Genomic DNA, 17448 nt, shown 5'->3' with positions numbered 1-17448 from the left:
AAACTTAGCTTCTTGTATGACCATGGCATACTGGAAGTTGGGTCGTTACAGGTTCGATGCTCAATTCCTTGTTCCCGGCTTTCATGAGCTTTCTTCTTGCAAGTCTATTTGAACTTCCTTTTGATATTTGAATTGGTAGGATTCATGAATCATCATATGATCTTAGCCCTACTTGTTCATTGATGCACGAAAATTTGTCTCTCAACAAATTTCCCTTCGGTAAATATACCGAATTGTCGTCAAGTAAAAACTCACAATAGAGTAAGGTCGAATCCCATAGGGATTGATTGGTCAATCAACTTTAATTAGAGGAATATTCTAGTTGAGCTAAGCAGAATTTGATGTGAAAGTTGCAGGAAATTAAATGGCGGGAAAGTAAATAGCAGAAAATGTAAATGTTGGGAATAAAGAGCTGAATATAAATGACGGAAAGTAAATTACAGAATCTTAGATGGGGAATGGGGAATTTAGCATGAAAGTAAATTGCAGAAATTAAAGAGAATAGGTAAGATTAGAAATGGGGGATTCATTGGGCTTAGGAGATGTTGCATTCTCCGGATCAAGTTCATTTTCATCTCCTCCTCAATCAATGCATTCATTGATCTCCTTGGCAATCTTAAGTGATTGAATTCCAATTCCTTGGTAATTCAATCTCTCAAATCTTGATCAATAGCCAATTCCTTGGTCCAATTGCTCATGAGAAGAGATGAAGTTTGGTCACTGATTATACCACATGTATTTCCAAATCAAAGTTTTGGTCGGATTATATGTCACTATATCCATCCAAACCCCAATTTGGTCCAACATGAGAAAGCATTTCTAGCATGATCTCTTCATTCCTCTTCCAAGGTTCTGAAGAGATCCAAGTATGAATAGCTTCTTTTCCAAAACAACTACCCAATTGGATGAAGATTGAAAGCTTTCTAGTAAAATCAAGAGAAAAGAAAGAAGAAGAATAATGAAAACTATTATTGATCCATCAAATTACAACAGAGCTCCTTAACCCAATGAAAGGGGTTTAGTTGTTCATAGCTCTGGGAATGGAAAACAAAGATGGAGAATGCATTATGAAAGTAAAACTAGAAGTTACAGAGAAACTAAAATTATACAGAGAGTGGTTCTCCCAATCCAAAAGCTTTTTCTCTAATTCAAAACTACTCCTATATATACTACTCTTTTGCTCTTCTAGTTGGCTCTTCAAATCTTGGATATGGGCCTTTGGATCTGGAGTTGAAGCAGTTTGGAGTCTTCAGTGGGCTCAGCTTTACTTGCAGAGAAGGTGTGAAGTAGGCATGGATTTTAGCTAGGACGTTAGTGGTGTTAATGTTTAAGTGAAAATGTGGGTTCGAGAACGTTAGTGACAATCACCTTTTGCACTAACATTCCTAGCCCAAGATGGTTAACGTTAACTTCAACGTTAGTTGCACTAACGTGACCACTAACGTTGCCTCTTGGTCCATCGCAAGCGTTATTGGTGTTTACCTTTTCCAATAACGTTGCCCTGAGCCCCTCATTTTCTCACGTTAGAGTTTACATTAGTATAATTAACGTGGCTCTTAACGTGGGCATGCCTTAGCCTCGAGAGCATTAGTGACACTTACCTTTGTCACTAACGCTCCAAATGCCTCACCTTCCCACATTAGAGTTCACGTTAACTTAGTTAACGTGATTCTTAACGTGTTGAAGATTGCCATCTCCAATGTTAGTGACAAAGGTGAGTGTCACTAACGTTGGCTTATCATGCTTGGCTCCACATTACTTTTCACGTTAGTGGTCTTAACTGACCACTAACGTGGGCAATGTTGGCTTAGTCCAACGTTAGTGACAAAGGTGAGTGTCACTAACGTTGGCATTGTTTGCCCCTTCCACGTTAGAGTTCATGTTAACTAGGTTAACGTGACTCTTAACGTGGCCAATTGCCCATTTTGAAGCGTTAGTGGTATTCACTTTTACCACTAACGCTGGAGCTCCCTTTTCTTCCACATTAACTACCACGTTAATATAGTTAACGTGGCAATTAACGTGGGCTATGATGGCTTCGAAAGCGTTATTGGCGATCACTTTTTTCATTAACGTTGCAAGCTAGCTCCCATTCCACATTAGTGGTCACGTTAGTCTAACTAACGTGACCACTAACGTGGCTCTTCCTTGCTTCCTTTGTCCTGAAATCAAGCAAATAAAGTGCATCAAAGCTAGGTTCTAACCCATAAGATCATGCATCATTCATTTTATCATTCAATTCATGCATAATTCTCATAAATTCATATAAAATTCACAATGTTTACTTGAATCAAGATGTAAGTGATTATTTATCCAAAACTTGCTTATTTCTTAAGAAAGTGCATGAAACTACCCTAAAACAATAAAGAAAAGGTCAGTGAAACTAGCCAAAATGTCCTGGCATCACAACACCAAACATAAAGCTTGTTTGTCCCTAAGCAAGTACTGGAACAAGAGAATGATGAATGAAATGACAAGAGAAATGAATCATTATTGTGGAAGTCATGTCCTTGGTTTTATGGGGTTTCATGCATAGCAACTTAGGTTCATTCCTTTTTAGCTTTCAGACCTTTATCATGCCCTGGAATACTCACTTGATTGCACCCTTTGAGACTTTTGTTTATTGATCCCTTTGTCTTTTCAAGGTTTATTGCATCCTTAGGCTAAGTGTTTTGTGACGGGGCGACTCTTTAAAATAAGCTTTCAGCCAACACTCCCAAACCAGTTGGTTCAAGTCTCTCTCCCCCATACATGCACACCATAGGCACATGGTTTGTTATTTTCCTTCCTTGAGGCCTTGGTGTCCAGCACCTCTTTGGGTTACTAAATGTTCTGTAGCAAGGTTGCTCTTGATAGTGGATTTTCAGTTGATAATCCCGGGTTAGTTAACCCAAGTTACCAAGTGATGAAGCACTCCTAAGAACTTATTCATCCAAGCAGATCCTTGGTACAAGAGCACCACAGACACATCCCTCAAGATTCAAGCCCTTGGTGCCTAGCCTTATTTCTTATTACTTTTCTTTCTTTTTCAACTCTTATTGTTCTTTTCTTTTTTCTTATTAGGATCTTGTTATTTAGCTAGTCTCATGGGGTGTGTGACATTAGGATTTTTGCCAGTAAAGAATGTCATAAAAACAGTCGCATTGTAGATATAGTCTCTAAACCGACAGAAATCTCTTCGTACAAACGTTTCGGTTGTCACAAGTAACAAACCCTTTTAAAATTGATAACCAAGTATTTAAACCTCGGGTCGTCTTCTCAAGAAATTGCAGGGAGGTGTTCTTATTATTGGTTATGAAAAAGTGTGTTTTTGGGGAATGTTGAGTTTGGGCAATGCGCACAGGTATATTTTCAAGCAATAAAAATAAATAAATAACTGTAAAATAAACTCTTGGCAAGGTATGAGAACCGGAAGTCCTATCCTGGTTATCCTTATCAATTGTAATGAGAATTGGATTTTTCTCCCACTTTGTTAACCTCTAACTATGAAGGTAAATTAAGTGGATGAATTAATTTTTATTCCTCAGGTCCTAGTCTTTCCTTGGGAAAGGCTAGAGTTATTAGAACTTGAATTAATGAAATGAAGAAATTTAATTTTCAATCAACAATGAGTTTGATAACTCAAGTGTCTCCAATGACGCAACCAAAGCCAAAAGGGAAGAGAATCTACTTGAATGAAAATAACTTGGATAAACACAGAGCATTAATAAATTAAAGATAACAATCATAAGTCTGAAATACCTCAAATTATATTAAATAAGAAAATTACATGTAACATGGAAGAGTTCATAAATTAAATTGGAAAAATAAATAAATAAAAATAAAGAACCTGGGATTGAGAGTCACTCCTAAAACTAAGAGAAATCCTAAATCCTAATCCTAAGAGAGAGGAGAGAACCTCTCTCTCTAAAAACTACATCTACTCCTAAAATTGTGAATATGAAAGCCTTTTTATGAATGGATGCATTCCTCCACTTTATAGCCTCTAATCTGTGTTTTCTGGGCCGAGAACTGGGTCAGAAACAGCCCAGAATTCGCTGGTCTCGAATTCAACTGTGCTGATTTCTGTCACTGCGACGCGGCCGCATGGATCACACGGTCGCATCGCCTAGCGTCAGGGAAACTATAGCGTATTATATATCAAATCGATGCTCCAGATGTTAGCTTTCCAACGCAACTAGAACCGCATCGTTTGGACCTCTGTAGCTAAAGTTATAGCCGTTTGAGTGCGAAGAGGTCAGGCTGGACAGCTTAGCAATTTCTCCAACTTCTTGTATTCCTTCCACTTTTGCATGCTTCCTTTCCATCCTCCAAGTCACTCCTGCCCTATAATATCTGAAAACACTTAACAGACATATCAAGGCATCTAATGGTGATAAGAGAGGATTAATAATAAGCAAATATAAGATCAAAGAAGCATGTTTTCAATCAAAGCACATAATTAGGAAGGCAAATGTAAAACCATGCAAATAGTATGAATAAGTGGGTAATGAGTAGATAAAAACCACTCAATTGAGCACAAGATAAACCATAAAATAGTGGTTTATCAACCTCCCCACACTTAAACACTAGCATGTCCTCATGCTAAGCTCAAGAGAAGCTATAAAGATGAATAGGAATGGTATGAAATGCAACCTATGAATGCAACTACATGCTAAATGCTTTTACTTACTTGGTTAAGAGTAAATAAGTTCTCCAAGACAAATACAAACCATTTTCCACTAATTCAAATCATACAATAAAAAGCAAGTGAACTTGTAAGAAGACAGCTCATGAAAGCAGGGAACATAGAATTTAAGTGTTGAACCCTCACTGGAAGTGTATATCACTCTAATCTCTCAAGTGTATAGGGTTATTCACTCTACTCTTCTCTAGTCATGCTTTCTAAACCTTGTTCTTCATCTAACCAATCAACAAAAATTTAATGTACCAATGCAAACATCATGAGGTCTTTTTAAGGTTGTAATGGGGCTAAGGTAAGGGTGAGGGTATATATATATAAGGCTAAGTGAGCTAACAAAGTGAATCCTTGATTAGTCTAAGATCTCACCTAACATATACATACTTTATATAATTTAAAAATACTTTACCTAGCTACCCAAAATTTTCCCACTTTTGTATTACATGCTCATATATCAAACTTATTTTTGAATTTTGTCCCATGTGCATTGATTTTAATTTTTTTTTTTTTTTTGCATTTGGGGTATTTTTTTTCATTTTTCTTTTCTTTTTTTTTGTATCCCCTTATTTAATTACTTAATATATTTTTCTTCAATGCACATGGTAATTTAATTATTTTGATTTCTCATGAGCATGCTTCCCAAATTTTCAAATAACTTATTCAATTTAATTCCCTACTTTTTCATATCATCCCATGTTCCCATAAAATTCCTCACACTTAAATTTTACACAATATCTATCTTAAGCTAACCAAGGATTCAACTTGGGATTCTTATTTTGTTTTTCTGCTTAAGGCTAGTAATGTGGTTATAAAACAGAAGGGATTTAAAAGCTCAAGGGGGCTAACAAGGGTGATGTAAAAGGTAGGCTAATTTTGGGATAAGTGAGCTAAAATCAAACAATGGCCTCAATCATATGCAAGCATGTAAATACACTAAATATTGGTCATATAGAATGGAACAAAAAAATAGATTACAATCATTGAGAAGGAAACACACAGGAATAAAATATTTATGGTTAAATAATGTAACCATATAAATAAGCTCAAAATCTCACAGGTTGTGTGTTCTTTGGCTCAAAAACCATGTTCCAAATACAACTTCAAACAAGTTTTAACAAAATTTTTTTTTTTTTAAATTAGTGAAATGCTATAAAATTTCTTGAAAAAGAAAATATTACTTCAACCAAGTAGTAACTAAATGCATAAAATCAAATAAACATGCAATTAAATATGCAAATGCAACAACTAACAAGAAAAAAATAAAACATTGGTGTTTGAGATAGGAAGGTACTAACCCACGGAGATCGGTATCGACCTCCCCACACTTAAGGATTGCACCGTCCTCGGTGCATGCTGAGATTTGCAAGTGGACGGGGGTTTTGGTTCCTTAGCTGGGGCTCTTTTTGTTCCTTTCCTTGCCGGTAGTTTGGGAGTAGCTTTCTCTTTACCCTTCTTGGTGGCCATCCTGAAAAGGGAAAAAGAAAGTGACTTATAAAGCTAAGGGTTAGAGCAAGGAAGAGAGCGGGAAAGGTGGTAATCAATGCATAATAAAGAAGAATGACGTTAACACACGCTCATGAGGACATGTGAAAAGTCATCAATGGAAAATAGCTAGTGCATATGATAACAATTGAATGCAAGGTGTTTATTGGCATGCCGGAAAAGGGCATGAGTAGTATAGACCAAGCATTACTTGTAATAAATTACCATGTTTGTATTGACAATTATATTCAATTAAAATAGTAAAGGGGGTTTATGAAAAGCAAGCATTAAATAGTATAAAGTATAAGAGAGAAGTGCATAATGCCATATGGGCTTTTTCACAAACACATAGCATGTATGGTAAATAAGCTATTTGAAAGTATTAAATTGAACATGCAAGCATCCTTTAAAAAGTAATATATAATTGTCAAATAATTATGCAATAATCCACAATGACCCAAATAAAATTCCAACACCAGTGAAAATAATGCAATGAATGAAATATGCAAATAAATGAAGTAAAATAAAATGAAAGATAAGAAGAATGAGAAGGGAAAGAAAGAGAGGAGAAGTAAGTAAGAAATAAGGAGGGAAAAGAGAAAATAGGATTTGGGGAAGAGAAAGACAAGATATTTTGGCATATGAGGTTAAGGTGTGCGACGCTGGCGACGTGGTCGCGTGGGTGACACGGCCACGTAGTGCGCAATAAGGTCAGGCGACGCGGACGCGTGGGGCACGCGATCGTGTGACTTGATATGTGCTAGTGGCGCGAGTGCAGCCTCGCGGTCGCACAACTCTCTGTTCAAAACTTAGTATTGCCAAAATCCTGGGTGACGCGGTCGCGTGGTTGATGCGATTGCGTGAGTGGCCATCATGGGGATATGACGCGGACGCATGGGGCACGCGTTCGCGTGGTGAGGCTTAGGCTTCCAGCACGATTCCAGCCCAACTCCAGCTCAACTTTTGGCCATGCACCCGGGTGACGTTGATTTTCAGGTCACGCGGCCGCGTGGGTGACGCGGTCGCGTGGGAGGCCATTATTCCCAGGTGACGCGGTCGCGTCAGCGACGCGGTCGCGTGGGGTGATTTATGCCATTGGCACGCCTCCAGTGCTGCTCCTACGAAACTCTCTGTTTATATTAATATTGTCTTCCATCTCCTTGCGACGCGGACGCGTCGCTGATGCGGTCACATCGCGTGCTCGCTCTTCTTTTTTTTTTGTAATCTGAAAAATGCAGAATGCAGTGTTAATATGAATGTTATACAAAACTCCAGGTTTAATATAATAAAATAAAATAAAATAAAACTAGAAAACAAATAAAACTAAATAAAAATGAAAAAGGAACAATCATACCATGGTGGGTTATCTCCCACCTAGCACTTTTAGTTAAAGTCCTTAAGTTGGACATTTGATGAGCTTCCTGTTATGGTGGCTTATGCTTGAACTCATCCAGGAATCTCCACCAGTGTTTGTGATTCCAGTAACCTCCGGGGTCCCAAACTAGGCATGTAAAACCCTTGAGCAGCTTTAAAAAGATTCTTAGGCTCCCGGGGTGTTGGATGTCAGAACAGATTCCATGATCCCAAACCTTGCTTTTACACCCATTTTTGTCGGGATCTGTATTTTTCCAGCCAGGTGATAAGTAATTTGAATTCTCACTGCAGCTACCAAACAGCTTCCTAGACCCATTCAATTGAGCTCTACACCAACCTTTGCGTTTAAACTTAAAGCTTCCAACCATAATGAACCTTGCAGGACAATTCTTACCACTGGCCATCTTTCTCTTACTCTAAATGCCACAAAGAGCTCTAAGTTGACCATCCGTCTCCAGTAGCCCATATTCAAGTGGGATTAGAAAGCTAAGGGATATGAATTTTACCCACTTGAATGTTGTGAAGGATGATGGCAACTTAAGGGGAGGGGTCTCCAATAACTTTGGCAAGGTGATTTCAAGCTCCACTCCCTTGTACTCTTTGACAACTTCCACCTCTTTGCAAACTTCTTTAATTCCAACCTCTTTCTCTTGAATCTCCATCTCTTGATCAACCTCTTCCAAGTCTTTAACCATGACATGCCTTGGAGGTTGTACACTCTCCTCAACATTAAATGCAACCGTCTTGGAAGGAGGCTCTGTGACTGGACTTTCCAATGGAGGTACAGCATCTCTTAAGTCTGCAACCACTTCTTTCTTTTTAATAATTGCTGCTTTGTCCAATTGTTTAAGTATAAAATCGTACTCATCCTCGATGATTTTCTTTCCATGACAACTCTTTTCAACTACTCTTTCATCTTCAAGGGTCTCTCCTACCTTTACCCGTAGGGCCTCCTCTAGCTCTTTATGAAGTATGGATTCGCGAAGATGATTCCTTCTTTCCTGTTCCATATCAATAGCATAATTGGGATCATCTTGCTCTTGGATTGATGGATGTGGGTGCTCTTCCATGGATGGTGGTGATGGGATGGAGAGATTATTCTGTGGTTGACAAGGAAGTGCACTAGAGCTTGAGGGTTGATTGTTGAAGGTATTTGGTGGTCTGATTTGGGTGAAGAGAGCTTGTATAGTAGAGTTTAGATCGGCAAGTGCTTTCTCCATGGAGGTTTGGGGTGGATCTATGTATGGTTCATTTGGTTCATAAGGTGGTTGGTATGGTGGATGTGGGTTAGGGTCATATGGAGGTGAATGGTGGAAAGGGACTTGTGAGTATGGTGGTCCAAAGTCATGTTGAGGAAAGGGTTCATAGACATATGGTGGTGGTTGTTGATAGTTCACTGGAGGTGGTTGTTGCCATGAGGGTTGATCAAATCCTTGTGGTTCCTCCCATCTTTGATTGTTCCAACCTTGATGCTTGTTCTCATTGTAATTTCTTCTTCCTGCAACATTATTGTAACCAGACTCATAGCCAAAGGGGTGAGAGTTCATAGTAGTAAATAAAAATTTAAAATGAAAATAAAAATAAATTTAAATTAAAAGGTTATTCAAATTTTGAATTTGAGAATTAAATTTTGAAATTTTGAAATTTGAATTTTAAAATTTGAATTTTAAATTTTTGAAATTTGAATTTTTGAAATTTGAAATTTGAAAATTTTTAAATTTAAATTTTGAAAATTTTTAAATTTGAATTTTGAATTTTGATTTTTGAAATAAGATAAGATAAGATAAAAATTTTAAAAATAAAAATCTGAAATTTTTTTTTTCGAAAAAAATTAATTAAAAATATTTTTGAATTTAATGAGGAAAGAGAAAAACAATAAAATAACACCAAATTTCAAATTTTTAGATCAAAATGAAGAAAACAACTAAGAACAGCTTGAAGGTCAAGATGAACGTGAAAAACAACTTGAAGATCAAGATGAACACTAAGAACAAATTTTTGAAAAAATTTTTTTTAATAACTAAATAAAAACAAATAACCTCTTAATGTACGAAAAAGCAAAAAAAATAAAAACAAATATAAAAACAAATAAACAAGTAAAAAGCAAAAAAATATTTACAATAACCAATGATAAGGCACACGTTTGCAATTCCCCGGCAATGGCGCCATTTTGACGTTAGGATTTTTGCCAGTAAAGAATGTCATAAAAACAGTCGCGTTGTAGATATAGTCTCTAAGCTGACAGAAATCCCTTCGTACAAACGTTTTGGTTGTCACAAGTAACAAACCCCTTTTAAAATTGATAACCAAGTATTTAAACCTCGGGTCGTCTTCTCAAGGAATTGCAGGGAGGTGTTCTTATTATTGGTTATGAAAAAGTGTGTTTTTGGGGAATGTTGAGTTTGGGCAATGCGCACAGGTATATTTTCAAGCAATAAAAATAAATAAATAACTGTAAAATAAACTCTTGGCAAGGTATGAGAACTGGAAGTCCTATCCTGGTTATCCTTATCAATTGTAATGAGAATTGGATTTTTCTCCCACTTTGTTAACCTCTAACTATGAAGGTAAATTAAGTGGATGAATTAATTTTTATTCCTCAGGTCCTAGTCTTTCCTTGGGAAAGGCTAGAGTTATTGGAACTTGAATTAATGAAATGAAAAAATTCAATTTTCAATCAACAATGAGTTTGATAACTCAAGTGTCTCCAATGACGCAACCAAAGCCAAAAGGGAAGAGAATCTACTTGAATGAAAATAACTTGGATAAACACAGAGCATTAATAAATTAAAGAGAACAATCATAAGTCTGAAATACCTCAAATTATATTAAATAAGAAAATTATATGTAACATGGAAGAGTTCATCAATTAAATTGAAAAAATATATAAATAAAAATAAAGAACCTGGGATTGAGAGTCACTCCTAAAACTAAGAGAAATCCTAAATCCTAATCCTAAGAGAGAGGAGAGAACCTCTCTCTCTAAAAACTACATCTACTCCTAAAATTGTGAATATGAAAGCCTTTTTATGAATGGATGCATTCTTCCACTTTATAGCCTCTAATCTGTGTTTTCTGGGCCGAGAACTGGGTCAGAAACAGCACAGAATTCGCTGGTCTCGAATTCAACTGCGCTGATTTCCGTCACTGCGATGTGGCCGCATGGATCACGCGGTCGCATCTCCTAGCGTCAGGGAAACTATAGCATATTATATATCAAATCGAAGCTCCGGACGTTAGCTTTCCAACGTAACTAGAACCGCATCATTTGGACCTCTGTAGCTAAAGTTATAGCTGTTTGAGTGCGAAGAGGTCAGGCTGGACAGCTTAGCAATTTCTCCAACTTCTTGTATTCCTTCCACTTTTGCATGCTTCCTTTCCATCCTCCAAGTCATTCCTGCCCTATAATATCTGAAAACACTTAACACACATATCAAGGCATCTAATGGTGATAAGAGAGGATTAATAATAAGCAAATATAAGATCAAAGAAGCATGTTTTCAATCAAAGCACATAATTAGGAAGGCAAATGTAAAACCATGCAAATAGTATGAATAAGTGGGTAAAGAGTAGATAAAAACTACTCAATTGAGCACAAGATAAACCATAAAATAGTGGTTTATCAGTGTGTTTCAAGCATATGATTCAGGACAGATAGTTGCCTTCCTACCTTGTTGGTGAACCAACTTAGCTAATCTATTACCACACCACAAACTTAGGAACTTACTCTACAATATGAACCTCACTCTGGTCTTTCATAGCATATATTATCTTTTTATTTGATTCAAAAGGACAAGCATACAAGTAAGCAAGGTGAAAAATGAAAACAGGTAACTTGGACCAACACACATGTGACAAACGCAAGGAAAACAGACATTAAATTCTAATGATTTAAACTAAAGAGTAACTATTAGTCAAGGGCACATTCGGACTTCCAATTTTTTTGCATTCCAAGTATATGGAGTCATGTAATAATACAACCTTCGGGTGGTGGCTTCTAGCTATCCCTTTGTCATCATCTATAGTTTTTTTTGCATCTTTCTTCACCTCCTTGGATGATGGTGCACCATTTCTCCAGAAGATTCCTGCAAAGTTGTTGGAAGTTGCTTGTTCCCAAAGCACTTGAGAAATAGTTAGCATGCATGTATGCTTGTGAATTTCTGAACTTAGTTTGGTGTGTGAACACCAAACTTAGTTCCTTGCCTAGTACAACAAATTGAATACATGCAGAGGATCTCATGTGTTGTTATTAACAAAATAACTATGAACTAGAAACTAAACTACTGTTAAGTGGTTCCCCTGATTAGTTGGAGCTAGCACTTTGCCATTGAAGGAGTGTAGTGTGATTCTAACTGAAATCTTTGGTGGAACACCAAACTAAGAATTACACATTCACTCTTGTATTGTTTTGGTGTGTAACACCAAACTTACCTCCTCACAATACAGGGGAAACTACTTGTGATTTTTATTGAAATGATAATGAAAATGAAACTACCTTAGGTTGGTTGCCTCCCAACGAAGCGCTCTTTTAGCGTCGATAGCTCGAAGATTCCTCCATTAATTGAGATGATACTTCATTCTGGGGTTTTCCCCCATGTTGCCCATGTAGTGTTTGAGCCTTTGTCTGTTCACAGTGAAAGTCCTCTTCGAACTTTCCTCCATGATTTCTATGTGTCCATATGGCGATACTTTTGTCACAAGAAAGGGTCCTGACCACCTTGATTTGAGTTTCCCAGGAAAAAGTCTCAATTTGGAGTTGTAGAGGAGCACTTGCTGTCCTTTTTCGAAGCTCCTGGGTGTCAGATTGAGGTCATGTCTTCTCTTTGCCTTTTCTTTATAGATTTTGGCATTTTCATAGGCTTGAGATCTGAACTCCTCCATTTCTTGCAGCTACAAGACTCTTTTTTCACCAGCAGCAATGCTATCAAAATTTAGTAGCTTGAGAGCCCAGAGGGCTTTATGTTCCAGCTCCAGAATGAAATTATGTGGCATCTCATTTCTTTTGGGTAGGTTTCCAGCTCTTTGGCATTCATTGCAGTTCTTTGCTAATTTCTTGGCATCCTTGAAAAGGGTGGGCCAAAAGAATCCACTCTGTAACACCTTGGCTGCAGTTCTTTCTCCTCCAAAGTGGCCTCCATAGCATGAGCCTTGGCAGTTCCATAAGACCTCTCTTCCCTCTTCTTCTGAAACACATCTCCTCAGGATTCCATCTGAACACTTCTTGAAGAGATATGGCTCATCCCAGACAAAATATTTTACGTCATTGATGAGCTTTCTCTTTTGATGTTTGTTGATCTCCGGAGGTAAAGCCCCAGTTGCCTTGAAATTGGCAATGTTTACGAACCAGGGTGCTTTGTGAACCGTCATTAACTGCTCATCTGGGAAACATTCATTCACACTTGTTTCATGTGTTCCACCTTTGTCATGAGGGATCCTGGATAGGTGATCGGCTACCTTGTTCTCCACTCCTTTCTTGTCTCTAATCTCAATATTAAATTCCTGCAATAATAAGATCCACCTTATCAGTCTTGGTTTTGATTCCTGCTTGGCAAACAAGTATTTAAGTGCTGTGTGGTCTGTGAAAACAATCACTTTGGCACCAATGAGGTATGATCTAAACTTGTCAAATGCAAAAACTATTGCCAGCAACTCCCTTTCAGTGGTGGTGTAATTTCTTTGAGTGTCATTGAGGACTTTGCTGGCATAGTATATCACATGGACTAAGTTATCTTTCCTCTGCCCTAACACTGCCCCTACTGCAAAAATCAGATGCATCACACATCAGTTCAAACGGTAAGTTCCAATCAGATGGGGAAATGATAGGGGCAGAGGACAGCCTCTTTTTCAAGTTTTCGAATGCTAGCATGCATTTTTCATCAAAGACAAATGGTGCATCAGATACAAGAAGATTGCTTAAAGGCTTGGCTATCTTTGAAAAATCTTTAATAAACCTTCTGTAAAAGCCGACATGCCTTAAAAAGCTCCTAATTGCCTTGACATCACTTGGTGGGGGTAATTTTTCAATGAGTTCCACCTTAGCTTTGTCTACCTCAATGCCTTGGTTAGAAACCTTATGGCCAAGAACTATTCCCCCTATCACCATAAAGTGACATTTCTCCCAGTTCAAGACCAAGTTGGTTTCTTGACATCTTTTTAATACCAGGGCCAGGTGATTTAGGCAATTAGGGAAGGAATCTCTGAATACCAAAAAGTCATCCATAAAGAATTCAATAAATTTTTCTATCATATCTGAGAAAATGGAGAGCATGCAACGTTGGAAAGTTGCAGGTGCATTGCATAGCCCAAATGGCATGCGCCTGTAGGCAAAAACTCCATATGGGCAAGTGAAGGAGGTTTTCTCTTGGTCTCTTGGATCAACCACTATTTGGTTATATCCTGAATAACCATCGAGAAAATAGTAATCTGCGTGTCCTGCAAGTCTTTCCAGCATCTGATCCATGAAAGGAAGGGGGAAATGATCTTTTCGTGTAGCTTTATTGAGTTTTCTGTAGTCTATGTACATCCGCCATCCTGTGACGGTCCGTGTAGGGATTAGTTCGTTCTTCTCATTGGGGACTACAGTGATTCCTTCTTTTTTTGGGACAACTTGCACAGGGCTGACCCATGGGCTGTCTGAGATCGGATAGATCATCCCTCCTTGCCACAACTTCATGACTTCTTTCTGTACCACTTCCTTCATGACTGGATTCAGCCTCCTTTGGGGTTGAAAGGATGGTTTGGCATCATCTTCCAACAGTATCTTATGCAGACATATGGCTGAACTGTTTCCCTTCAAGTCAGCGAGGGTCCATCCTATGGCATCCTTGTGCCTTTGTAATACTTGAAGTAGCTCTTCCTCTTGTTCTTGGCTAAGGGATGAATTTATGATCACTGAATAACTTTCATTTTCCCCCACATATGCATACTTGAGAGTGGGTGGCAGTGCCTTCAGTTCAAGTTTGGGTGCTTCTTTCTTTTCATTCTTCTCCTCTATTGTGCCCTAAACCTGAACCTCAGTTGTTGCAGCTTCTTCACTTGATGCTGATTCCTCCTCTTCTGTTAACCCCTCAAGTTCTTCTTCTTCAAAAGTCTCTTGTACTACATCTTCCAGTGAGTCTAACCTCATACATTCTCCCAATGGTTCCTGTGGGTAGTTCATGGCCTTGAATACATTGATCATCATTGTTTCATTGTGTAGTCTAAGGGTAAGTTCACCCTTTTGGACATCGATGATAGCTTCGGCAGTAGTTAAGAATGGTCTCCCCAATACGATAGAAGCCTTAGCTCCTTCCTTCATGTCCAACACTACAAAATCTGCTGGGAAGATGAAGTCTCCTACCTTCACTAGCAAGTCTTCCACTATGCCGTGAGGAAACTTGAATGATCGGTCTGCCAGTTGTAAGGCCATTTTTGTTAGTTTGGCCTCCTCAATCTTCATTTTTCTCATCATAGCTACAGACATCAGATTTATGCTGGCTCCTAAATCACATAGAGCCTTTTCTACTGTTATTTCTCCTATAATACAAGAAATCTGGAAGCTCCCAGGATCCTTCAATTTCTGGGGCAACGTATGCTGAATGATGGCACTACATTCTTCGGTTAGTATCACAGTATCGTTGTTCTTCCAGCTTCTCTTCTTGGTCATCAACTCCTTCAAGAACTTGGCATAGAGCGGCATTTGCTCTATTGCTTCAGCAAAGGGTATGTTAATCTGTAGTTTCTTGAAGATTTCTAAAAATCTGGAGAACTGGCTGTCATCCCCCATTCTTCCTCAATTGTTGAGGATATGGGGCTTTCAGAACATATGGCTTCAGCTCTTCTCCCTTTTGATGTGAATTGGAGGTGGGGACTTGAACTTCATCTTGTTCCTCCTTCCTTCCAATTAAATCTTTCTCTTGTGGTTGCTTGGAAGCCTCCTTCAATTCCTTCCCACTTCAGAGGGTGATAGCATGACACTCCTCCCTTGGGTTTGGTTCAATGTTACTGGGAAGGTCATGGCCGGGATAGTGCTGAAATAGGTAGCCAATTTGTGTCTCAAGATTCTTGATGGCAGCATCTTGATTCTGCATGTTGGATCGCACTTCCTCTCGGAACACCTTACTATCTTGCATTTTCTTACATATGCCTTCAAGTAGAGTCTCAATCCTTGAGAGTCTGTCCTCGGATGATGGTGAGTTGGAGTTGGAGTGATGAGAACGGCCATTCTGGCTTTGGTATAGAGGTTGAGGTATGTTGTTAGGTGGGTGCTGATATGATCTCTGTGTGGAATGTTAGTGAGCTGCATTATTGTTGGGGTTGTGGCGTCTCTGATCTTAGCCTTGGTCTTGTTGATTTCCCCACCCAAAGTTTGGGTGGTTCTTCCAACCAGGATTATAAGTCTTGGAGTATGGATCATGTGCCTGCCTGGGTGAGTTTCCAATGTAGTTGGCTTGTTCCTGATCACCCTCTGCCTCTGCATTTACTCATTCTTGAGCTGCTGATAAGGTGGTGATTGCTGCTACTTGGTTCCTCTCCATCTTCTTGGTAAGGTCAGCCAGCTGCTTGGTAATCAGCTTGTTCTGGGCCAGCAGTGCATCCACGTTGTTTAGCTCCATTACTCCTCTAGTGTTTCCTCTTTCAGAGGCATAAAAGTAGTCATTCTCGGTTACAGTCTCAATGACATCTATGGCTTCTTCAATGGTCTTTTTCTTGTTCAGAGATCCCCCGGATGAGTGGTCTACTGCCTTCTTTGATTCATAGGAAAGACCTTCATAGAAAATGTGTAGCTGTACCCATTCATTGAACATATCTGGTGGGAACTTTCTTGTCAAGTCTTTAAACCTCTCCCATGCTTCATATAGAGTCTCACCATCTTGCTGCCTGAATGTTTGTACCTCAGCTCTCAACCTGTTGATTCTTTGAGGAGGATAGAATCTCACCAAGAATTTGTTCACCACATACTCCCAGGTTGTTAAACTCTCCTTCGGGAAGGATTCCAGCCATTTTGATGCCTTGTCCTTGAGTGAGAAGGGGAATAGGAGCAGTCTATAGGTATCACGATGAACACCATTAGACTTCACAGTATCACATATCCGCAGGAAGGTAGTTAAATGTTGATTGGGATCTTCTTGAACACTTCCTCCAAATGAACAGTTGTTCTGAACAAGGGTGATGAGCTGTGGCTTTAGTTCAAAGTTGTTGGCATGTATGGTTGGCTTTTGGATGCTACTTCCATAGTTTCCTGGGTTTGGATTGATATAAGAGCCTAGAACTCTTCTTTCTTGTCCCGCATGATGCACTGGACCTTCTCTGCCATGGTTGTGAGCCTCTTCTTCATGATGGTTCTCCATATTCTCATCCATGTTTGGTTCAAAGTACTCTTCCTCTTCCTCAGCACCAACAACTCTCTTTCCTCTTGCTTCCCTCCTTAATCTAAGGAAGGTCCTCTCAGGTTTAGAATCAAAAGAAGTTGAAGCCCCACTTCTTCTACCTCTCATACAACCAATAAGGCCAAAGCAAAAGGGAGATAGAGAGTATTCTTGTTAAAAATGCTGTTAGTGTGAATGATGCAATATATCAAATAGTTAGTGGGTAAGTGAACTAAATTGTAACAACTACGAGAACACCACTAACGGGTAGGGGTAAAGGGAAGGAAATAACTAAAACTGAAAGTAAATTGCTCAAACAGAATTTAAATCAAACAAAAGAAAAATGCTCAATCTAGTTATCCACCAATTTAATTATTGTTGATACAAAATCAATCCCCAGCAACGGCGCCATAAACTTGATGTACGGAAACTTGTCTCTCAACGAATTTCCCTTTGGCAAGTATACCAAATTGTCGTCAAGTAAAAACTCACAATAGAGTGAGGTCGAATCCCATAGGGATTGATTGGTCAATCAACTTTAATTAGAGAAATGTTCTAGTTGAG

The 17448-nt window shown here is 38.6% G+C and overlaps 1 non-coding gene across 1 annotated transcript; it reads left to right on the top strand.

The window, feature by feature from the left end:
* Positions 1 to 16318: 16318 nt before the first annotated feature.
* On the top strand, positions 16319 to 16425 carry LOC148571074 (small nucleolar RNA R71). The gene has a single exon (XR_015908573.1). It is a non-coding gene; the product is annotated as a small nucleolar RNA R71 (small nucleolar RNA).
* The last annotated feature ends 1023 nt before the right edge of the window (positions 16426 to 17448 follow it).

Source organism: Arachis ipaensis, chromosome B3, assembly GCF_059453495.1.
Source record: "Arachis ipaensis isolate K30076 ecotype BB chromosome B3, ASM5945349v1, whole genome shotgun sequence".
Lineage (NCBI taxonomy): Eukaryota > Viridiplantae > Streptophyta > Magnoliopsida > Fabales > Fabaceae > Arachis > Arachis ipaensis.
This window is presented reverse-complemented; position numbering and strand designations above follow the sequence as displayed.